The sequence below is a fragment of the Anabrus simplex genome, chromosome 2 (genome assembly GCF_040414725.1).
Source record: "Anabrus simplex isolate iqAnaSimp1 chromosome 2, ASM4041472v1, whole genome shotgun sequence".
Classification (NCBI taxonomy): domain Eukaryota; kingdom Metazoa; phylum Arthropoda; class Insecta; order Orthoptera; family Tettigoniidae; genus Anabrus; species Anabrus simplex.
The window spans coordinates 1,160,570,819-1,160,597,196 of NC_090266.1; the positions used below are offsets into that span (position 1 = coordinate 1,160,570,819).

Consider the following 26,378-nt stretch of genomic DNA (forward strand, 5'->3'; position numbering starts at 1 on the left):
CCAGGGTCGGCTTTTCCCTCGGACACAGCGAGGGATCCCACCTCTACCGCCTCAAGGGCAGTGTCCTGGAGCTTAAGACTCTCGGTCGGGGATACAACTGGGGAGAATGACCAGTACCTCGCCCAGGCGGCCTCACCTGCTATGCTGAACAGGGGCCTTGTGGAGGGATGGGAAGATTGGAAGGGATAGGCAAGGAAGAGGGAAGGAAGCGGCCGTGGCCTTATGTTAGGTACCATCCCGGCATTCGCCTGGAGGAGAAGTGGGAAACCACGGAAAACCACTTCCAGGATGGCTGAGGTGGGAATCGAACCCACCTCTGCTCAGTTGACCTCCCGAGGCTGAGTGGACCCCGTTCCAGCCCTCATACCACTTTTCAAATTTCGTGGCAGAGCCGGGAATCGAACCCGGGCCTCCGGGGGTGGCAGCTAATCACGCTAACCACTACACCACAGAGGCGGACATAGTTATGCTTATACTGTTTTTTATTTTTTCTTTATTTTATTGGTTCCTTTTGTTATTAGTAGGGGCAAATTAGTAGAATTAGTCTAGGGTGGTGCCTTACATGGAGACTGGTATACCGCTCGTGTGAGGGACCACCACGTTAGTTGACAGGATTGCAGGGTTGACCCTTACATGTGGACTGGTCATCCGCCCATGTAGGGGCCAGCTCAGTAGACTAGATGGTGTGCTTATAGAACTGTTTTAATTGTTTAGTTTAGTTTATTTTATGATTCATTCTGTTTCTTGTATTATAGCACTGTGAACATGTATCGGGGCGAACAGCCTGTAATGTTCAATGTTCAATAATACATATTTGTGTCGTCCTTGGACAATTGTACGTATAATCATGGCTTGTATCAGGAAGAACACCATAAAATGTGTTTTCGAAGGCAGGATTAATAGGCCTTCACCTTTAGAAATCCATCGTTGGATTAGTCACGAACTAAAACTTAACAGAGGCCAAGTGATTGCCATACAGTTAAATAACGGGGAAAATGCTGTGTACATAAAACTAGTATCTGTGACTCTTTACCTTCCAGCACGTCACGAAGTAGTGGAAACGTTTCTTTCAGCTAATGGCGGTACCACTAAAATAACGATTTCGGCAGCGGGCACTTTAACTAAACGCTTACGCGTGTTCAACCTCCCTCCCAGATATAAGCAACGATCGCCTTGCATGAGTTCTGTCTACATATGGAGTAGTCAAAGACATCCAGCAAGAACGTTGGAATGAAGCCTACGAATTTGCTGATGTAAGTAATGCCATACGAATTGAAAAAATAGAACTTATGTACCCTATCCCGTCTCAGCTTATGCTGAATGATTGTACAATTCTACTATCGTACGAAGGACAATCAAAATCATGTTTCTATTGTAAAGAAACGACACACCTTCAAATAGATTATCCCAATAGGAAAGCCCGTCCCGCGCTGAGTAGAAAACAAACATACAGCTCCGCAGTGGCCGAGTCTGATGGGAGCAGTACACTAAGCAACACAACAGATGCAGAAATCGGCGTTCTCTCGCCTGAATACCCAACCTTATTAGAGAGTCTTACTCACACTCCGCATAAACAACAACATGACTTTCAGGAAACCTCTCTTCTAGCTGACAGCATAGCGGACACATCTTTATCTCGTAGTGCGGGAGAAGCAATCAGTGACAACCTTGTGAAGGGGGAAAACATTCAGACACTAGAGGAGACTGCAGATCAGGCGGCAGCTGACGGGAGGCCAGTTGGAATGGAACAAATAGTAAATACACCACTAGAAAGACAACTATGGTCTGAGGATATGGAACTTCAGGAAGACACCCATACACAAACAAGAGACATTCAGTTAACAAAAAAGAATACACACCCAGATTTTACAAACCATCCAATTACAGACAACAAACAAACAAAGTCTGCTTTCTTGCGCAGTGAAGACATGGAGTTTACACCGGATTCAGAAAATTCTCCCATTCCTGACCCTGTAATTGATCCTAACACAACAACAGGACCGAGTGTTGGTGAAAGTGCAGTGACATTGCTAACGGGTGACAAGACTACCCCGAATACGACAGGCAGTCCCAAGGACTCTCACAACTTACAGATGAAAGTTATCAACAAATACGTTGCGCGTAACGAATCAAAACAGTACAACGCCCAAAGGCGTAGTACCTCACGCAGTCGGCTTAAATAATAGAAAGTATAAATCAGGGTATGTGTGATAGTGTATTGACCACAGCAGCTTAATCACATCCTTCTACAAGAATGAATTCTACTACAATTACCTTGATTCTTCCCTTGTTTCTGCAGATGACTCTCCTACGTTGTGTCACCACCTTGAATGTAGACGGCGTCAAAAGTCTAACCACGCAAGCTCTCCTTCAGGATTTTCTCAGGGTTCATGACATAGATATCCTATTTCTTCAAGAAGTTAATGATTCTAACTTAGACTGGCTGTCGGGATACGAATATAAAGTAAACGTTGGTCCATCACTTCGAGGTACGGCTATAATATATATAGAGCAGGACTGACTGTTTCTGACGCGGAGTTTCATCCCAATGGTAGAATTGTTGCTGTGCAATGTGAGAACACCCTTTTTATTAATGTTTATGCTTCTTCCGGTTCTCAAGGGCGTCTAGACAGAGAAGATGACATCAGATATTTTGTGCAGGGCCATATTAACAACATAATTTTGGCCGGTGATTTTAACTGTGTATTAAATCCATGTGATCAAACTGGACACTTCAATAACTGTCGCAGCCTACAAAATCTTGTTGAGGGATTACACTTACATGACGTTTGGGAACTGAAACATGGAACTGACGTCCAATTTACATTCTATAGGGCCGGGTCAGCTTCTAGAATAGATAGGGCATATATATCACGAGAGATGATAACTAGGCTACACAGTTCTGAGGTTATACGTGTATCATTCAGTGATGCTCTCATCTTTCGTTACTCAAGAACAGTACGACCACCTCTACATGGGTATGGATACTGGAAACTTAATGCGTCCCTCTTGTACGACCAAGATGTCCAAAATGATTTTCGAACACTATGTATGAAATTGCGTAGTAAGCGATCTAAATACCATTACCATCTGACTGGTGGACAGGTACTGTTAAACCAGAAATTAAACGATTTTTTCAAAAGATTTCCAAACAAGGGGCAAAGGAAAAGAGAAATACCTTGAATTTTTATTATGGACTTTTATACTAGCTTCAACGACAGCAAGCCAGTGGAGAGAATGTGCCTAATGAAATTAAATAAATCAAACACAATATCATTAATATTCAAGAGAATCATCTGAAAGGGGCGTTCATCCGTGCAAAAGTACCCTCAGTTGTTGAAGAAGAGCGTGCTTCACTATTTCACATTTTGACTGAAAGACGTAAAGGGAAGAGGAAAGCAATTACTAAACTCCGGGATGAGCATGGTCACATACAGTCGGATATGAAGGACGTCCTCAAAATTGGTGCAGACTACTTCACAACACTATTCCATGACGACCCACCCATTAATCAGCACTTTTACAGCATCCTACAGCACGGTCTACCAACACTGAATAAAGAAGATGAGTCAAGTTTGATTGCAGATATTACCTCGGAGGAAATACTCTCAGCACTTTCCCAAGCACAGCGTCATCGCTCTCGAGGCCCAGATGGAATAATTTATGAATTCTACAAAACAATGTGGGACATAATAGGGGACGACCTGTTGCAAGTGTACCAAGAAATACTAGCGAGGCCACACATCTTAACGGACGATTTCACGTCCGGAATTATCATTTTAATTCCCAAAATCACAAGACCTCCAGGAATGGAAGACTTCAGGCCGATCACCTTGTTAATTACAGATTACAATATCTTCACTAAAATGATAGCATCTCGAATAAAACTGCAGGTGCAACAGATCATCGGACAATGGCAATCGTGTGGGACATCAGGTCAAAATATTATTTCCAATCTGTTAGTGCTGAGAAACATCACTCTGTTACACGACAAAGCCTCATCGAACCTTCCTCCCACGACACTCGTCAGTTTGGACTTCCACAAGGCCTTCGACAGAATAAAACATCCGTATCTATGGTCCACAATGCAAACTTTTGCCTTTCCACCTAAATTGATTGAGTGCATTAAAGGACTGTATAGATCAGCCACCTCACGACTCATCATAAATGAACATCTAACTGTGAAAATACCTATACGGAAATCAGTTCGTCAAGGATGTCCCCTCTCTATGCTTCTGTTCATCGTAGCGCTAGAAACATTTCTTTACCGAATAAATCAGTGTATAACTGGCCTGTCACTCGGTGCACAAAAAGTGACAGTACGTGCGTATGCTGATGACGTGTGTATTATCCTAACAGAACCATCCGACGAAGAGCGAACTCTACATATCATCCACGAATATGAGGAAGATTCAGGATCGAACGTAAATAAGAAAAAGTCCGGAATGCTGCTTCTTGGCTGACATCCCTCACCTGCGCCTAGTCGATCACTGCCCATTGCAACTAAGTTGAAGATCTAAGGAATTGTTTTCCAACAAAATTTTAAAGATATGCTAACCGAGAATTGGACGTCGACGAAGTTAGAAACACCTTAATGTAGCAGCATACCAGGTCTCTGAATTTCTTCCAAAAAGTATGACATATTAATGTGTTTGCTTTATCTAAAATATGGTACTTTGCGCAAGTTCTACCTGCAACAAAACAAATAACACAGCGTATAGAACTTTGTCTAGGCCACTATCTTTGGAGAGGTTCCCTGTTTCGGGTGAGACGTGATCAGCTGTACCTGCCGATTACACATGGAGGACTCAACCTAATCTGTGTAGACCTGAAATGTAAGGCTCTTCTGGGAAGAACAATACTTAAGTCACTATCAGGGTTGCACACTCGAACAGAACTGACATTTCTTCAACCTCCGGAGCCTGATGTCAGAGGTAGTCGACATAGGCATATACATCCTGCTTTCCGAACCACCGTTGGTATCCTTGAGTCTCCCGCAGGACCGGAAAGAAAGAAAAGAATTTCGACAAAGAATTTCTGCACTTACCTGCTGAAAGGATTACAGAGACCAGTACCGATTGAACAAAAATTCCCTCAACGAAAATGGAACATGGTGTGGTCAAATGTTGACAATCAACAAGTACCCACTCGGTGGAGGTCATCAGTCTACTCGGTAATTAATGACATCGTTCCAACAGCAACAAAACGCTTTCGTCACAACTTGTCTGAAGATAATAAGTGTGGACATTGCGGCGAGCTTGATACCACAGTGCACAAAGTTGCATCTTGTCGAGAAGCGCGACCTGTCTGGGCATGGACTGTCGATACAGTGCGGAAAATACACGGAGGTCTGTCTTCTTTATCGCCTGAGCAGTTAATGATTGGCGAATTTCAACTGGAGGAAAAATCAAAAGTGAACGCTGTAACTTGGTTGCTAGCGGCGGCAGTGCATTGGAATTTGACATCATACGATAAGAGTGGATGGACTTTGGTGGACTTTCTGAGATCAGTCAAGACTGCTCGTTGGGAAATTGTAAAAAACCGCAATATAGAGAAATTTGCGAAACATCTATATCATTTTTAAAAGTTTTTTATTTTATTTTATGTTACACGGTGATGTACTGAGAACTGACAACAGTGAGATGGCTTTGTATTTTTTTCAAAAGAGTGTTATTCTAATTTTTAATTCTTTCTTTAAATTATAACGTGCAGTTTAATGTTTCTATTAGTCTCTACACTCTTATACAATTCTACAGGTGTGCTTTTGGTTTTCAGCTCACTACCTCTCTTTAAACTATCATGTTGTTTTCCTTTTTTCTTTTTGATTGATTAATTTGCAATGTGATTTGTACTTTGTAATTTTATAATTTTGAAAACGTGAATAAAAAAATTAAAAGAAAAAATTACGGTAGAAGTAAACCTTGGCGATCTGCTCTAATTTCTTACTTCGTTTTTTACAACATCAACCGTTTCTTTTGCAGAAACGAAGTTTAAGGAGCGACAGTATATGGGAGAGGAAGGAGCTGGATTTTGTAAAAAAAAAAAAAGCGAACGAGTTGACCGTGCGGTTAAGGGCGCGTGGCTGTGAGCTTGCATCCGGGAGATAGTGGGTCCGAACCCCGCTGTCTGCAGTCCTGAAGATTGTTTTCCGTGGTTTCCCATTTTCACACAAGGCAAATGCTGGGGCTGTACATTAACGAAGGACACGGCCGCTTCCTTCCCACCCCTAGGCCTTTCCTATCCCATCGTCGCCATAAGACCTCTGTGTCCGTGCGACGTAAAGCAAATAGCAGAACAGATTTTGTCAAATTGCCGATTTATGATTGGTATTGACGTTTTAAAATTCACTATGTTCCATAGAGACACTAAACAATATTTCGTCATCTGAATGCCATTCTAAAAAAAGAAAGCTTTTTAACGTTATAGGCCGGGCTGAGTGGCTCAGATGGTTGAGGCGCTGGCCTTCTGACCCCAACTTGGCAGGTTCGATCCTGGCTCAGTCCGGTGGTATTTGAAGGTGCTCAAATACGACAGCCTCGTGTCAGTAGGTTTACTGGCACGTAAAAGAACTCCCGCGGGACTAAATTCCGGCACCTTGGCGTCTCCGAAAACCGTATAAAAGTAGTTAGTGGGACGTAAAGCCAATAACATTATTATTATTATTAACGTTATTGCTGGCCGATGACCTTCGATGTTGGCCCCCTTAAAACAACATGCATTATAACGTTATTGCGCAATCTTTGGCAAGATTTCTCTATTGTTTTCACTAATATACTACATAAGCTTTAAAGTAAAATTAATCCGAAGCCTGAACACAACGATTACATGACACTTACCTACACTGACATTTCCACACACTGCCAAAAATACTGACATTTCCCCACAGCACTTGGACGCGGCTACCTGATTAATGACTCTGAAATAATCTCAACTGACAATTCCACGCAAATCGCCCGCTACAGCGCGACACACCCAAACTACCTCCCACAGCCCCAAATAAAAGAAACGAATAATATATTATTCGTCTATACTATACTAATAATAATACACTGTTAGAAAAATTAGGGGAACATGCTTTGTAACGTCTGGTATGTGAACGTTAATTTGGTAGATGGGGTTCCAATGGTCGTAAAGCATACCTTGAGACCTTAGCTACTCAGGGGGTGTCTGATCGAAGTTATACTCCATCTGTAGGCGTAGCCATGCGTTAAACTGTCAGGTGACCCCTCAAAACAAAGTGAAAAGTAGTGCATCTGTGTGTCGTTGTGAGGTACACGGACTACTGCGGTCATTTGAGCACCTTGTACGTAAACCAGCACATCCCATGAGACATCTTAACGAGGTTCAAGTCGCAAGGGCCGTCACTTTGATCCAGGAAGGATGGACTTTTCGTCGTGTTGCTGTGGATCGCAATGTCTCTCCGTCAGTTATTCAACGTTTGTGGAATCGCTACAGTGAGACAGGCCAGTTCACAAGGAGGGTTGAACAAGGTCCTGGACGCATGAAAACGCCACAGGATGACCGATATCTGACCATCTGTGCGTTGCGGCGTTGTTCACCAAATGACAGAGAACTGCAACAAGACCTCAGGAGGGTCACTGGAGTCACGGTGTCTGACCAGACAGTAAGGAACAGGTAAATAGATGTGTCCTTACGACCCAGACGTCCTGTTCGAGTGCCCCGTTTAACGCAGCAACATCGCGCAGCTCGCCTTCTGTTTGCCCGTACCCACGTCAAATGGCAGCTTCGCCAATGGAGACGTGTGTTGTTCACAGACGAGTCCAGATTTCCCCTGACACATCGTAATGGACGTCAATGTGTATGGAGACCCCGTGGTAAGCAGTACATGCCAAATGTTGTCTAGGAAGGCGACCGATTCGGACAAGGTTCCGTGATGGTGTGGGGTGGCCGTACGGATCTTGTCGTCGTCCGTGGTAATCTTACAGTTGCGGGGTACTTCGAGCAGATACTGCTACAGCATACATTATCGGCACACTTTATCTTGGTGCATTTGTGTACGAGGGTGAGGAGTAAGGAGGGAGCTGTCCCGGTTCCGGTAGTGCTGCCAACTGAATGAAATTGAAATCTGAATTGAATCGAGAATATGATCGATCGATATGAAGTTTCTAAACCATTATTATCTTAAGCCAATAACTGTGTCACATACACATTATATAACATTTCTCGATACGAATCTTGTTCCTAGCTTGAATTCTATAGTTTGGCCTTGCTGTGTAAACAACAGTACTAGTACGTAAAGTGTACGCCAGATGTGCCACAACGATGCCTAAGCGATTCGTAGTTTGTGTTTCAAAGGTTGCCAGTACGAATCTCGAAGATTGCCGAGGTCGACCGATTCAGCACTAGGGTGTAAATGCACCAGGATATAGTGTACCGATATTATTGGTTGCTGCATATGGTGTTGGCCCTGAATTTGTACTCATGCGCGACAATGCCAGGGCTCATGTAGCGCGAAGCACCAGAGCTGTCTTGCGAGAACTGGACATTCAAGGGATTGAATGGCCAGCAGTGAGTCCCGACCTTAATCCCATCGAGCATGTGTGGGATAGGCTTGACAGAATTGTTCATGGGCGTTTTCTTCCACCTTGTACTCTCCAAGACCTCGATCAGGCTCTCATTGAAGAATGGGACCTGATACCGCAACGTGACCTCCGTCGACTTATACGGAGCATTCCACGTAGGTACCAAGCTGTGATAAATTCTCGTGGAGGACTTGCATCACACTGAAGCTCTTCATCTGTGACATAAATCCACCCTGGAGGACTGTTATCACTTGTTTTCGCCCCTATTTGGACATTTCCGTTTGTGTTCGGAACATGGACGCGAATCCATCGATGTTCTTTTGTGTACTTCAACGGTAAAGAATAAACGTTTACTTCGTAATATACACTGACTGACAGAGCAAATGCAACACCAAGGAGGAGTGGTTCGAAAGGGATGAAAGTTGGGGAAAAAACAGAGTCGGCACGGAAGAATAATTGATGTTTATTTCAAACCGATATGCAGGTTACACAATGCGCACGGCATTGACTCAGTAGGATGTAGGACCAGCGCGAGCGGCGATGCACGCAGAAACACGTCGAGGTACAGAGTCAATAAGAGTGCGGATGGTGTCCTGAGGGATGGTTCTCCATTCTCTGTCAACCATTTGCCACAGTTGGTCGTCCGTACGAGGCTGGGGCAGAGTTTGCAAACGGCGTCCAATGAGATCCCACACGTGTTCGATTGGTAAGAGATCCGGAGAGTACGCTGGCCACGGAAGCATATGTACACCTCGTAGAGCCTGTTGGGAGATGCGAGCAGTGTGTGGGCGGGCATTATCCTGCTGAAACAGAGCATTGGGCAGCCCCTGAAGGTACGGGAGTGCCACCGGCCGCAGCACATGCTGCACGTAGCGGTGGGCATTTAACGTGCCTTGAATACGCACTAGAGGTGACGTGGAATCATACGCAATAGCGCCCCAAACCATGATGCTGCGTTGTCTAGCGGTAGGGCGCTCCACAGTTACTGCCGGATTTGACCTTTCTCCACGTCGACGCCACACTCGTCTGCGGTGACTATCACTGACAGAACAGAAGCGTGACTCATCGGAGAACACGACGTTCCGCCATTCCCTCATCCAAGTCGCTCTAGCCCGGCACCATGCCAGGCGTGCACGTCTATGCTGTGGAGTCAATGGTAGTCTTCTGAGCGGACGCCGGGAGTGCAGGCCTCCTTCAACCAATCGACGGGAAATTGTTCTGGTCGATATTGGAACAGCCAGGGTGTCTTGCACATGCTGAAGAATGGCGGTTGACGTGGCGTGCGGGGCTGCCACCGCTTGGCGGCGGATGCGCCGATCCTCGGGTGCTGACGTCACTCGGGCTGCGCCTGGACCCCTCGCACGTGCCACATGTCCCTGCGCCAACCATCTTCGCCACAGGCGCTGCACCGTGGACACATCCCTATGGGTATCGGCTGCGATTTGACGAAGCGACCAACCTGCCCTTCTCAGCCCGATCACCATACCCCTCGTAAAGTCGTCTGTCCGCTGGAAATGCCTCCGTTGACGGCGGCCTGGCATTCTTAGCTATACACGTGTCCTGTGGCACACGACAACACGTTCTACAATGACTGTCGGCTGAGAAATCACGGTACGAAGTGGGCCATTCGCCAACGCCGTGTCCCATTTATCGTTCGCTACGTGCGCAGCACAGCGGCGCATTTCACATCATGAGCATACCTCAGTGACGTCAGTCTACCCTGCAATTGGCATAAAGTTCTGACCACTCCTTCTTGGTGTTGCATTTGCTCTGTCAGTCAGTGTACCTGGGTGTGAGGTATTGTTTTGTGGAGCGTGGCATCCGTTCAAAAACATTTTCCCTAATTGTTTTGAACTGTGTATATACTAATAAAGCAGTTGTTCATGCGCGCGTGTGTGTATGTGTGTGTGTGTCCGGCGTATCTCGTAAACGGCTACTTGTAACTGCTCTCAACCTATACTTTAAATTATGTATTGTACCCTTTGGTCCTTTATAGGATACCTACCTTCCTCACCTCTCAGCAAATCGATATGAGGTATTTCTCTTGGGTCGTCTGTGGGTTCTTCGTCACTTGCTTAGGTAAGAGGCGGGTTTCAGTAATTTAAACTATGGTCTACAATGAGAGGAGTCGAGTCAAAATAAATGGATGTTTTATTTATCATTGGCGATGAAGTCGAAGAAACTTGTGACATTACACAACCTCTTGTCATCGAACTCAGTCTTGTCCGTTTAATAAAACGTAATAACAATAACAATGATGAGTGACGCTGGCTTTGGAGACCTTAACTGGATTGGCTGAGGGGCTCCTTACTAGAAACCACCGTAAGTCATTATGGATGATAATCGCAAGAAAAATGATGCTATAATGGCAGATGGCCCTAATCTAAGTCACTGGGGTTGATGACCCCATGACCATCCGACTTATAAGCTGAAGGCTGAACACAATTAAGTTACAGTAGTTGATGACCGAGTTTTCCACATTAATAAATCCCGAGCACATATGATGCTCAACAAATCAAAATCAAAATAAGAACAGCAAACGCTCACAACACTTGTGGCAGTAAATTCGCTCTCCATCGGACATGTCCCCCTAATCGTTACGTTAATAATTTGAATTTTTCCAGCAAATAAAACTAAGATTTCCAGAATGCATTTTCAAGTTAGTCACCTGATTTTAAGCTAATTCTCAAAATACGGTTTTACTGACGTGAATAAATTAATAAATGAAGTAATCTCATAATCCTAATTAACAACAAAGTGACATCGTCGCCATAAGACCTATCTGAGTCGGTGCGACGTAAAGCAACTAGCAAAAAAAAAAAAAAAAAAAGAAAAACAACAAAGTGTGTCTATCACGGACGAAGTGGTTTCTTTAAACTCCCTAACCGTAAATTACATTTTTTTATCACTCGGACCTGTTTGCCAGAAACAATCCTTTGATGAAAAATACTACTCTGCTATTGTTTATGGTCAAAGTTTTCTTCAACTGGAAAGCGAAATACATTGTCCTAACTACCAGTACCATTTATATATTTATTTATTTATTTATTTATTTATTTATTTATTCATGACGTCACTCAAGAAGTTTATATTATAACACTAATAATTATTAAGAAACTAGCTTGGATAATCCTAATCTTAAATCCTATAATCTACATAAATTTACACACAACGCAAAATTAAACAACACATGTCAAATCGCTTATAACGCCTACGATTATCCCTTGGACCAAATTTCGACACCACCTTCGATATGAACTCAAGCCGACGAGACTCAAGCGTCGTAATGCACCTCACCCAACTCTAGGGTGGATGGTCTACTGCACCCCATGTGCTCCACTAGCATGACCTCATATCACATGAACCTACATTTGTGTCTTGGAAACCAATGACAACAACACAATCATCCATCAAACGAACTCTATGGATTGACAGCTGTCGTGACGTTCAAATAGAATAATCGCAAAACTTTGGACAACCCTCAACAACACGAAACAACATCACTATAGTGTCTCAAATTTTGACATCCCTGAAAATGGTTATTTCCAAACATAACATACCATCGTGTCATTTCCGTCGCTTCGATAGTGAATCTCAAGTCTGTACTAAACGACTCTCTTCTAAAATAATGAAATCTAATTCCAAACCTTTACTACAAATGGCAAGATCTCAGTTACAGTTTCTTTCTAACAATAAACTGGCTCGACCGCCCAATAGCTGGCTTAATAACGGGAGCACGACCCCTCCTCGCTATCTCTTAAAAGACACATATTATATCTTGACCTATATCAAATTAAAACCTCGCCTCGCTGACATTTCGCATGAAATACAATTCTTGACCTACATAGACTATGCGACGAGATTTAATTTAAAACGTCATTTGAAATATTCTTACCCATCACGTGGAATCCTACCTATGGAACGACCCTATTCCCATATCATTGCATTACACAAAATAAATCCTCGGGTTCCCTAGAATGAAAATCCTGCCATAAAGTCTCCTCAACACTACAGGATTTCAACAACCTGATCCATATTCCTTCCCATCTTTGCAAGACTTACACCACTTGCTACCACAAATTCTCTACACAACACTATGGAATACATCTATTATGTGATCCACCATGTTGGTACATAAAACACTCTGTGACAAACTAACCATCTCTCCTCGCATATCTGAAATTATTGACAACACAATATTTCCGAAACCGAAACTCACAACTTGACTTCCAAACATTTTACCGTTATTTTCCTCTCAACAATTCTACACAGATATTAACAGACTTTTGGAATAGTACTCCCCTTTAACAAATCACCCACCTATCTCGCCTCGTAACTTCCCTTGACAAATTTACAGCGCCGAACACATGATTGTGTGCCTTCCGCAACAGCTGACATTCCGTCATCATCGCCCACTCGCTCTAAATGGTAAACCACGGAATGCTCTTACAGGAATTTCATCTTTACACTAAACAGAATCTTATGTTAAATTAATGTCTTAACTTTGGCAAACAACAAATATAGAAAATGAACGTACGGAAATTATACTTTGCTCTAGACATTATATTCGTTTTACAGCCATCAAATGTACTACTATACAACATTTCACACGTTGATTCCGCGACTTTCCGATTATCCAAGAAACATTTAAAAAATGACCTTTAGTCGTATTCCTCTGACATTTTCACGAAATAAAAGGGTGACCAAAATGCGTCACAGATACACAAATAAAATGGTGGCATCATGAAAGAAATAAAATGCACTTTATGATAAGGTAGTCTACATACCTGAAGTCGTACGCGGTTTCACATCTTAACAGACCCACCGGCCTCTCTGATTCTTTATCTAGCCATCTCGACATATAGTGGCTTTACAAAACATATTCTTCCCGTCTTTATATTTGACATCATTCACGTGAAAATAGGAAGCCTCTGTGGGTCAGGCGGCAGCGCGTCGGCCTCTCACCGCTGGGTTCCGTGGTTCAAATCCCAGTCACTCCATGTGAGATTTTTGTTGGACAAAGCGGAGGCGGGACAGGTTTTTCTCCAGGAACTCCGTTTTTCCCTGTCATTTTTCATTCAGCAACACTCTCCATTATCATTTCATTTCATCTATAGGTCATTAATCATTATTAATCATTACCCCAGAGGAGTGCGCCAGGCCTCGGCAGCCGGCACAATTCCTATCGTCGCCGCAAGATGGGTGCTTCATTCATTCCACCCCTAATCCGGTCAATGACTGGAAAACAGATTGTAGGCTTTTTCACCTGAAAATAATGACATAAACAAAGAAAATGCGCTTCGCACGTTCTCCTCCTCGCGAACCGAACATGTTAGATGACGTTAGATAGCCACCCTTAGCCAAACTGCCTTCCCTTCTGGGGACTGAGCCTCCACAACCGATTTTTAATTTTAGTCTGAATGACGCGTGGTCTGCTCAAGTTCACTGAAAACAATGCGAGATTGCAAATGGCGCGGCGTTCTTGTATAAAATTTACTCCCACTCCCATGCCATCTGCATTTACCGCCAAAAATTTACAGACACATTTTCCACCCCACAGAAAAGTAATTATGGCTGATTACGACATAGCACATAGTTGCGTAGTTCAGTAGCGGTTTTGATGATAAACATTAGGGGTTTCTCTTAACCAACTTGAGTCGTTTAATTAATTCATGCCGGGCTGAGTGGCTCAGACGGTTAAGGCGCTGGCCTTCTAACCCCAACTTGGCAGGTTCGATCCTGGCTCTGTCCGGTGATATTTGAAGATGCTCATATACGACAGCCTCGTGTCGGTAGATTTACTGGCGCGTAAAAGAACTCCTGCGGGACTAAATTCCGGCACCTCGGCGTCTCCGAAGACCGTAAAAGTAGTTGGTGGGACGTAAAACAAATAACATTCTTATTATTCGTTCATTCATAATCTAGGCACTATATTTTGGTCGATGTAACAGAGTTTAAACGAACAGGTGCATCTTTCGACAATTTTCCTTCTGGAGCTATTTAGCGGTCTAAAGTCTTTACCATTAACAACCAAATTGTTTCGCTTACGATTTCCCGACGTTTACTACGGCATTTTCGTCGCCAATTCTTCTTAAATGGATTTTTAATAAAAAATAGTTCCGCCAAATTTCTTCGTACCCCTGCACATTCTACACGTGTGGGTGACGTAATTTCTATAGCGTGAGAATGAGAATCACCACCTGTTTTCCACGTGCCATCTCTGGTCAGAGATAAAAATGCATCTAGGGCTCCTCATGACTTGTAACTTATGTGGTGCCTCATGTAATGAATTTAGGACTTTGGCTCCGTAGCACTCAAATGTCATGGGTTCAATATATAAGTTTAAACCAAATGTATATTTTATTTAACTGATGTGAATGATCGCAGCGAGTTCGCCCTGGGGAATTGAACGAAGCGATTCGCTCGCCTGTAATAATAATAATAATAATAATAATAATAATAATAATAATAATAATAATAATAATAATAATAATAATAATAATAATGTTATTTGTTTTACGCCCCACTAACAACTTTTACGGTTTTCGGGGACGCCGAGGTGCCAGAATTTAGTCCCTTAGGAGTTCTTTTACGTGCCAGCACCGGTACCTATAACATCAAAGTTTGCCCCACTGACCCTTAAAGTTAACATGTTATTCTTGTGGAGTGAAGAGAGGCGCTCCGTCTAGGTATTTTATTACTAATACGGTCTCGAAAATATAATTGATGTGCAATTTCCATCGAAATAAAATAAGTTTAAAGAGTCTGATTTCCATCACACTTTATCCAGACTGTGGACTGGCAAAATAATAACGGAATTGATCAATTTGGTGTTTTCATTTTGGCGTGTTTAAAATCAGCCTTTTCGGCTTCGTCATTTTTTGTGTATTTTTATTTTTTTCTATTTTTTGTGTTTTTTGTTTTGGTCCAATTTTGTCAACAATAATAATTATTAACCTACTCCATTTTCTGTGAATAGGCAACTGCCTTGAGAAAACTTTTCATTTCTTTGTCATTTTCGAATTTTTCTGGATTTTCTCAATCCGTCCGTCTAGTTGACATACTTTCGTCTTTTCTTTCGCTTCCATCTTGAGCTCGGCCTTCAGAAATGCGCAGTATGTCTTCTCAGCTTCCGTCTTCAACACTTTGTCAACCTCTTTTAATTTGTGTGAGGTCTGCCGACAAGATTGTTGAGTCTGTTGTTCAGCCCTCAACAGCGTTCGTTGTCCCGGCCGTGCTTGGTGGCAGTTCCACATCTCGATTGGAATGTCTTGGTTGTCTAGCCAGTTTTCAACAAAGCAGTCAAAAAACTGGCTAAGTTTGGAACTTTCTGGAGCTTGTGAGTGTGTTTCCACCCACCCATCGAGCACATCTTCAGGCTTTACAAACGAAAGTGCTGCGCATATACGGGCATGAAGGCTGATTTCGCTATTATCTCGGTACTCCACCGGCAATACGAGATCTTGTGCTTTTCTCCATAAGCATTTTGTCATGTGAAAATGACAGCCATGAATTTTTGTTGTTGGAAATAATTATTGCAGAGAAGAAATGACACCAGTTTCAAAATCCACGTTTATATTTTCTAGTCTCCACTCCGGAACAGCCTGGGGAGGAGTCTGAACAGTGTCGTATGCGTATGCTTCTTCTTGTTTGGTAGAAAGGCGAATACGATAGGACATATTTTTGTCTCATCATTGCTACTCCCAAAATCGGCATGAATGTATATATTTGACTAAACTGCTTGCTAGTACTCTTGAAATTACCCTCCATAAAAATGGCTAAATTACTTCAAGCTCTCTTTTCCTTTGCTGCCGCAAAAAAACAATTATTCTATCTTCATTTCCGTCGTCAGCCAAAAGGAAAGAAGAATCGTCAATCATAGTCGACGTATCGTTATCAAAAACATATTTACTCTGTGTTCCGGCTCTTTTGCGTTTCCCTGGGCATTGCTTCGTTGTCAATACAGGGACCTCCTCATAGACTCTGTCTTAGGCATTTCGGTTAACGAAGTCATAACCTGAAAACAAGCCACATTTAATAAAATTCTCTGTCGGTAGAACTTCCAATTTTTTTATTTTTTTCTGAAACGTTCTAAAATACCCCCAGATTTAAAAAATTATATTTTTTCACGAACACGTCAGGAAATCAGGGATAAATTGACTTTTTAAAACATTACAAGGGTACTCAAATTGTGCGGAGTTGTATTCTGAACAAGAATATAGAAAAACATCGGAGACTATCTGGGAGAAAAGTCAACTTTTTAGAAATATTACATTGGGTAGGCCTACTGAAATCTTTAAATTGAATAACAACATACGAGGGTTGGAGCAAAAGTCATGGCAACTATTTTTTTCTTGAAGATACCAGTCCGGTTGGAAAATGTGACATATACAGTCATTAATCAGGTAGCCGCGTCCAAGGGCTGTGGGGAAGTGTCAGTATATTTGCTGTGTGTGAAAATGTCAGTGTGGGGAACTGTCCAGACACCGAACACAACAAAGCAACTAGTTTAAGACTTGTTTGTAATTCAGAAACTAGATTTTTCCCAAACGTTAACATACGCTCTTTTCAGATTATTTTATGAACAAACTCTACAATGAAATTGAAAGTTCAAATAGCAACTTGTGGCTCGGTGAAGGGAAGCAACGTGAATCTACCTAACTACTCATTTCCTTAGGCCAGGGATGGCAAACCTTTTCCAGCTAGTGTGCCAATTTAACTCTGGTTTATTATTCTTAACTTTTTACTGTGCCACTTGTTATTTTCTTTTAAGGAATGGCTACACCCCCTCCCCCCCCCCACCGATTTCTTTCTTAATTCCCAATTATGTTTCATAATATGTTATTTATTCGTTTAGTGATTTATTTACGTATTTAATTATTTATTTAATGTGTATTTTTTAAATATATTTTATTGCATGTTTCGTGGTTGTATTTTGCAAATACATCAAAAATACTTTTTAAGTATGTAAGTTTGGAGAATACGTAACATTACTTGTAAAACTAAATATAATAAGCTCCCATTGTAACATACTTCGTCATCAAATATTATTAGATATAACAGTTAAAAATACTAATATTGCTAATGGACTTTTAAGTGAAATATCGTTCTCACATTTAGTACCCATGTCATTTATATTAGGTTCGTAACTTCCTGTCTTCAGTAACGCACAAGAAGCACTTAGGTCTGAACCGAGACGGCTTCTAACTGTTGTCTTCACAACGTTCATTATAGAAAATAGCTGTTCGTAGGCATACGAACAAATTAAGTAATGCTGTAGCAAGTTTCTTCATCACCAAAATATTTGTGGGAGGCTGTCCTATTTTTCACGTATTAAGTTGTCTGGCTTCTGTAGAGAGTATTCACCATCAACAGCACACTCTATTTTCACCCATGATTCACCATGTTGTACGATTTTTTTCACCCATGCACTGCTTTCTTTACATTCAATCAGCTCCATTTCTAAATGGTCAGTAAAAATTGACCTTAATGTCACTCATTTGTGCAATGTGAGGTTTTGTAATAAAGTGCAATGTGTTCTTCAAATCTCGGAATTGGGAAAATCGCTCGGAAATTATTAGTTTTGAATTTTGTGAGACGTCCACATACTTCATAGGAATACTTTTTTGTGCCTTCAAAAGTTAATTGATTTGCAAAATTTGACATCAGTTCGAGGTGTACTTTAAGTGAAGGAAATTACTTAAAATTCCTTGTTTCAACATCCCTGACGAGTACACGTTTTCTGTGGAATGATTTTATGATCTCAAACAATTTATTTGCAGTATGTGCCTTTCCTTGCAGTTCCTTATTCATAACCTTGTATACTGCTATAAAATCACGGAGAAACATGCATCTGCAAAGCCAAATAGGGTCCGTGAGTTCTGGGAATTCTTCGTACTTTTCTATCATGAAGAAGCGAATTTCGTCCAAGAGTTCGACAAGCCTCTGGAGTGCTTACCCACGACTCAGCCAGCGAACATTATTGTTTATTAAAAGTACGCCACAGTGAGATTCCACTTCGTGTAACATTTTCAAGAACTGGTGAATATTTAGAGCACGTGCAGGTATGGAGTTCACAATTTTAGTTACCACTGAGAGTACTCTTTCAAATGACTGCATACCTTCTTTCGCACATAGGGCTTCTTGGTGTAACATACGATGGAACTGTAAAATAGGGTGTTTAACTTTTTCTTTAAGAAATTTCACAAACCCATTATGAATACACACCATACTTGGGACAATATTCTGTAAGTCAAACCCCATTTTTTTAAAATAAAAGTTCTTGCTTCACATCCTTCATTATATCTTTACCTATTGTCGTATTTCCTAAACTCAAAATTTTACCGAGCTCGATAGCTGCAGTCGCTTAAGTGCGGCCAGTATCCAGTATTCGGGAGATAGGCCTAGTAGGTTCGAACCCCACTGTCGGCAGCCCTGAAAATGGTTTTCCGTAGTTTCCCATTTTCACACCAGGCAAATGCTGGGGCTGTACCTTAATTAAGGCCACGGCCGCTTCCTTCCCACTCCTAGCCCTTCCCTGTCCCATCGTCGCCATAAAACCTATCTGTGTCGGTGCGACGTAAAGCAACTAGCAAAAAAAAAAAAAAAAAAAAAAACTCAAAATTTTAACTAAATGATCCTCCATCACATTTCCACAAGGGAATCAGACAAACACAGCAATCCTTTCTTGTAAGGTCACATCCGTGCTTTCATCAAGACATACTGAATACATATGAGAGTTATCCGAATCAGCTTTCAATTGATCCGAAACATCTTCACTCAATCTTATTATTCTACCCTTTACAGTACTTCGGCTGGTTGGCATTTCTTTAATGCTGTTAATTAGGCTATTTGTTCTTTGTTAGGAAAGCCTTCAAGTAATGTATCGGACGTCAATAAGAAAGTCTCTTTCAAGAACTCACCGTCAGAAATCCCATGTTCTAATATGCAGTGAGACAGATGGAAAAACCTCACTGATATTATTCCTTGGCCTGAAAGATGATACAAAACAACTAGTTTGTTTTGTGTTTTTTCTTCTTTCTTCATTTGGCATGGAGCGAACATTTAAATGATTCGTCTCGAAATGGCGCTTTACATTAAATGCGCAGGACACGACGGTTTTCAAGCACAGGCGACACAAAACTTTATTGCTTCTTTCTATCACTCTGAATTCCATTGTCCACTGTTCTTGAAGAATCCGGTCACTATCTTTGTGAAGTTTTTGTTTTTTTCGGCACCGAAAACATGTTTGTGAGGTCCGTATACAAACAGTATTCAATAAACAGTAACACACAACGAATAATTACGCGCTACTGGCTACCACACACACTCATTCACTGACGACCAGGTTTTCAATATTTATTTCTTACACATGAAACACTATGACTGTACGATCCACGGAATATGTATATTCTGTAGTACCAGATGTATATAAAATCTTTAATAAATTCATGTGGCGTGACACCGAAATCGTGTTCGCGTATCACCTAGTGACACGGGTGGCATAGGTTCGCCATCCCTGCCCTAGGCCATCTATGACACCTGACGTTGAAGGCTGTTGACCCAGCCAGCCTTCGGGCTGAGTACTCAACATACAGTTTCAAGTCAATCCATGAAAGAATCACTCTTTAGCCATTCTTTATACAGAGAAAAGCAGAAAAAAAAGAGAGAGAGAGAGAGAGATTTTTTCCAGTATCCTTAAACACTTGTCTTCTAAAAATAACTACAGTATCAGACACCCTTATATTGCATTTTTTAAAGTAATTTATTCCGGGCGTCGACCTATAAAGATATTTTGCCCCTACTTGCACCATGTGAAATGAACCTGCGTATATTGAATGGAAGATTTCGTGATATGAATCAATTCGTATTCATCTTACTTCTAACAGTTGGCTTCCTTTAAACTACAAACATCTTCGTCATCATCCTTCTGAACAGTGTACAATTTCATTAATGTAATAATTTGAGCGTCCGACTCGTTGGCTGAATGGTCAGCGTACTGGCCTTCGGTTCAGAGGGGCCCCGGGTTCGATTCCCGGCCGGGTCGGGGATTTTAACCTTCATTGGTTAATTCCAGTGGCTCGGGGGCTGGGTGTTTGTGCTGTCCCCAACATCCCTGAAACTCATACACCACACATAACACTATCCTCCACCACAATAACACGCAGTTACCTACACATGGCAGATGCCGCCCACCCTCACGTGAGGGTCTGCGTTAGAAGGGCTGCACCCGGCTAGAAATAGCCACACGAAATTAATAATTAATAATTTGAGCGAATAGTTTTAGTGTTTGGCGTCCGACTCGTTGGCTGAATGGTCAGCGTACTGGCCTTCGGTTCAGAGGGGCCCCGGGTTCGATTCCCGGCCGGGTCGGGGATTTTAACCTTCATTGGTTAATTCCAGTGGCTCGGGGGCTGGGTGTTTGTGCTGTCCCCAACATCCCTGAAACTCATACACCACACATAACACTATCCTCCACCACAATAACACGCAGTTACCTACACATGGCAGATGCCGCCCACCCTCACGTGAGGGTCTGCGTTAGAAGGGCTGCACCCGGCTAGAAATAGCCACACGAAATTAATAATTAATAATTTGAGCGAATAGTTTTAGTGTTTGAAATAATGAGATAAGTTAGTCAAATTAAATATTCTTCACGACTTTTCTAAGAAACTAAGAATATTCCCTGGCCCTATCGTATCGAAATACGATAAGATTAATCTAAAGTTGGTTAAGTGTACTACACTATACATGCAACATATTCAGCGAATGATAAACAATTTCACTCCTCTCTTCCATCACAAGGCTCCGTGGCTCGGCGGCAGCGCGCCGGCCTCTCACCGCTGGGTTCCGTGGTTCAAATCCCTGTCACTCCATGTGAGATTTGTGCTGGGCAAAGCCGAGGTGGGACAGGTTTTTCTCCGGATACTCCGGTTTTCCCTGTCATCTTTCATTCAAGCAACACTCTTCAATATCATTTCATTTCACCTGCCAGTCATTAATAATAAAATAGAATTGCAAATGACTAATTAGGCGAGAATACAGCACTAACCTCAAAAGTAATCCTCTTTTATCATCCCTGTTCCATATTGCACCGATCACACATAGAAGGAAGTTAATTATTGTTCGAGTGGCTATTACTGTCTATTACCCACGTGTTCAGTACCGATGTGTGTTGAATCTATGACGTCATGTTATTCTTGTACTGTATATCAAAAGGCGGATAGTATGAATAATTCGATTTTCGAATTTCCTGTAGCAGACTCACGTGATCAAGCATCCAAGCGGATTTTTTTCTTTTCTTTCGGCCGTACTTTACCCTCGTGGCTTAGGCATTGTCTTCTTGTCTGCTGAGTGTTCCTTCCGTGAATAGTATTCGCCCATTATTCATGAGCATTTCTCAGTGGTGCTAATTCCACATATCTACAGTTATGGAAATTATTCATACACTGAAGTGTAAAAAAGTAAACTTTATTGTTGCCACTATGAAAACACAAATACTCATTGGAATTGTAACACATACATTGTTCATTCACGAGTTTAGTTGTGGAGGTATAAAAAGAAGCATTTACAACATTCTGTTGTAAGTTCGATTCGAGAATATTGTATTCAAATACACAAATATGTCCAAGTTACCTTCAATAAACACAAGTTTCCCAACACCGGAGGCTGCCGTACTTTCCCATACCATACTCCACCCCCTCCATGCTTCGCCGTGGCTTGAAGGTTTGAGGGTCTAGTTCTGTATTCGCGTCTCCTCCAGACCAATATCCTAACATCGATATGAAAGATATTAAATTTACTTTCATCCGTAAATAATACCGTATGCCAGAAATCTGTTGTCTAGGATACAGACTGTTGCGCGAATTCCACTCTCCATTTCTTGTTCTCTTTACTAATGTACGGTTTTCTTCTACGTACCCTGGCTTCGTAGCCCGAACGGTTGAGAATGGTACGGACTGCCCCTTGAGTGATATAATTTTCTAACTGGTCACGCACATCTGCAGATAATGCAGATGCTGCCAATTTAGGGGTATCTTGATCATCCCAGCAGTATTCTAGTTTCCCATGTCGTAAGCTTCTGTGGACGACCTCTTCTCTCACCGTTGATTATTGTTTTTCTGTCTTTATATCGCTTAATGATGGATTGCACGTTGCTCGACTTCTTCCGATTAGACTTGCAATTTCAGAATATGACTTGTGATGAAAATATTAGGAGACAACAATGTCTTTCCTCCACGGTCGTTTCCTTCCCTTTGTGGCCCATTCTGTTTTTCCACAGTACGAACGTCTTGCCAGCTGATACTTCACGGTACACTACATGCCTACACAAGTGTTCCTTGCACTACGGGGTTGGATCAGCTGTTTCTTGTCACATTTAGTTTGGTGTATGAATACTCTGTTCCTGATTGAATGCCTTACGAATTTTACCCTTAGTTTTCATAGAATATTTCCGTGGCATATGAAGGGATGTGTAACCAATGACTTAGTTATACATTATGCTACATCATGGTACCTGTCAGCTTGGATGTGGTTTTTAATTTACTATTAAAACACGCACTTTGTTTTGCAACGCATATTGTATGAATAGTTTTCTCCTTAACTGTACATGCAGAACTGTGTAGAGATAATAGAAACTTAGGTAAACCAGTCACTGTTGTTAAATGCGTCCAAGCAATACATTGGTAACTTAATGTATGTCTGGAATGCCATTTAATGTCTATCATTTGGCTAGTTTTCCACCATACGATCGTAATCATGACACATCGCATGCACTTCTTATTACCGATAGTGTAGAAGAACCAGTATTAACGGATTGTGAGGTATCATTGTACTGGAAGTTTTGCGCTGACGATCCAAATGATTATGACTACCACCACATGAAGGGAGTAATAACGATTATCTCACAAGCAACTGTGCGTGACCTTTTCGTACAGGCAATTTGAATGAGTAAATCGAACGATATTTACTATAGAGGGTGATTCAGTTAAAGTATTCACCCCAAGCAACTCGTAAACTGTTAAAGGTACCGAATACATAGTGCATAACAGTCTTGTTTGTACACCAACTTATTGCAACGAAATAACAGTTAAACTTTTGTATACAATTATTGTGTTGTATTTTATTGCCCATATCGAAAATTTTACACTAATAAACAATGTAAATAATAAAAAACAGACCTGTAATCTTACAATTTAATACAAATACAATCAATGTACCAAAGGAAGGCATTTCATCGTGCAACAATCTTGTTTGTACATTTACAGAAGAAAATGAAAAGTTCACTCAAACACACTTGTCACATTGGATTTAATACCCCGATGAGTATCCTCTGGGCTTGAGAACTGCCTTGCACCTTCGCTGCATGGAATGAACCAGTTTTTCACATCTTTTTGGGTCAGTTTTACTCCATTCTTCGTTGACTATAGGCCTACTTCTTAACTGCTGAGGTTTCCTTGCATGAACCGTGCTTTTTATAGAGCGTTCCAACCTTTATTGCAGTACAGCGTAGATGGAACGCGCTGTTGCGAAATCGACTCGTGAAGATCACGCTCGAGTGCGACTCAAACAGGGCGTCACAGTTGCACATTTTTCGTTTAAGTTCATTCTTTCATAAATTGATATTTGTAGGATGGTAAAATAAATACAACATACCTTAATCACTGCCGTTGCTGTCAGACATTGGACGTACACCTATCATTTCTCCAAGGCCTGATGTTTCCGCTTTGGATGAACCGGGATCGTGAGATGATCTTGAGGATGATCCGGCCGATGAAGAAAGTCTTATTAAAAACTGTTCATCGTCGACATCGTCCTGTAATTCTCTTTCATTTTTCTTTACTTCGTTCACGTAATTTGCCCATTTGTTCAACATAATGTTCTTATACGCAGCGGTTATCAAATTTTCCATATCATTTTTCTTGAATGATACGTTATGATACCGGATGTAGTTTTTCACCTGGGACCATACCATCTCATTAGGGTTTAACCCGCTGTGATAAGGCGGGAGACGTAGAATCTGCCGACCTGCCGCTTTTGCCATTTCATCCATTCTCTGCTTATCATACAGAGCCCTATGCTGAGAAGCGATGTGCAACAATTCTCGTTTGAGCGTCCCGCCCTCAAAAGATATTTGCCTTTAACGTAACCACTGTACGATGTCATCTTTTCGCCAAGAAGCCACCGGCAAAGGTTCCAACTTACGGGAATAATAAGCGGCATTATCCAGCAGGATCACGGTACCTTCGGGAGTGTTCGGCAACAGTTGTTCCGAAAACCACTTCTCATAAATTTCACCAGTCATTTCCTCGTGGGCGTCCGCCGTGTTTTTATGGCATAAAAATATTAGTTCACCGAGCTCGATGGCTGCAGTCGCTTAAGTGCGGCCAGTATCCAGTATTCGGGAGATAGTAGGTTCGAACCCCACTGTCGGCAGCCCTGAAAATGGTTTTCCGTGGTTTCCCATTTTCACACCAGGCAAATGCCGGGGCTGTACCTTAATTAAGGCCACGGCCGCTTCCTTCCCACTCCTAGCCCTTCCCTGTCCCATCGTCGCCATAAGACCTATCTGTGTCGGCGCGACGTAAAGCAACTAACAAAAAAAATATATATATATTAGTTCAGCATTTGGAACAAAACCATGTTCATTACCCGCGTGGACTAAGGCGAATCGCGGTCTTCGGCTTTTCGGTGGCCTGATTCCCGAACTCACCCCTTCATTGGCAGGCTGCCGTGCACCTTTCACTGTCGTATCCTTCCATTCTTTTGTCACTGTCTACCCAATATTTACCCACGATTCATCTGTGTAAATTATAGCTTTATTTCGTGCCCTCGTAGTTTTGGAAAATCGTGGCAAAGGATCTTCTCCATTTACCCGACTCAAAATCACGTTCAATGTCGGTGGTATGTTGGCAAATAAAAGAGAGTGAACCACCCGACGCACTCCACTTTGCATAATTTCATCATATATAATTTTCCTTGCATTTTTCTGCCGTCCTCCTTTTTTTCGATTTTTTTTTGCGGCAGTTCGCAAAGGACCCTGTATGTGTTCCTTCTTTATAGCACAAATTGTTCGTTCGGAACAACCTGTAGCTTTAGCTGTTTCACAGACTGCGCTACTCACATTTCATAGTCCGTAAAAAAAATAATCCAGGACACTCATTATAATGTTGCGTTCTTTTCCCCTGAGTTTACCTACGGAACGTTTCTTTTTAATTTGACGATCCATTATACATCCTTCTGCACTTTTTCTTCGAACTAAGAACCCCCCGCACGAGGACGAACTCACAGCTACACAGACTACACAATCACAACAAACACAATCCACTTGTCCTCAAGAACTATACATTTATTCCTGATCTTTATTTAATCAATCTTATAATACTGATTAAATGAACACCATTGTACACGGCTGTCGGTATATTTAAAAGCTCACTGTTTGGGAGATCTCTACTGGCCAGCCAGCCAGCCAGCCAGCCAGCCGAGTCACTCGTGAAACGTAAACAAACGACACGTTCTCCCTGTCATAAATTAAGAGATAACGAGATAAGGACTTGAGGTATAATTTAAAAATAACTTCCATATCCGAAGACCGTTTGCTTCGCTTTAACCACGCCATGATCCTTCTGCACTATTTCTTCGAACTAAGATCCCCACGCACGAACACGAACTCCCGAACCACACAAACGAAATACATTTCATAAAAATCCCTGAACATGACTGAAAATAAACGCATATACTGCATTTTGTTATCATTTAAATGTAAAAATAAACTTATCTACATCGAGCTGAAATGTTTCTTTACCAGCAGTGAAAAAAATAGGAAAATAATGAATA

The 26,378-nt window shown here is 41.8% G+C and overlaps 1 protein-coding gene across 7 annotated transcripts in view; it reads left to right on the top strand.

Moving 5' to 3' along the window:
- HDAC4 (histone deacetylase 4) overlaps positions 1-26,378 on the top strand; it is a 1,180,658-nt gene that overhangs the window by 757,738 nt on the left and 396,542 nt on the right. The window lies entirely within an intron of this gene.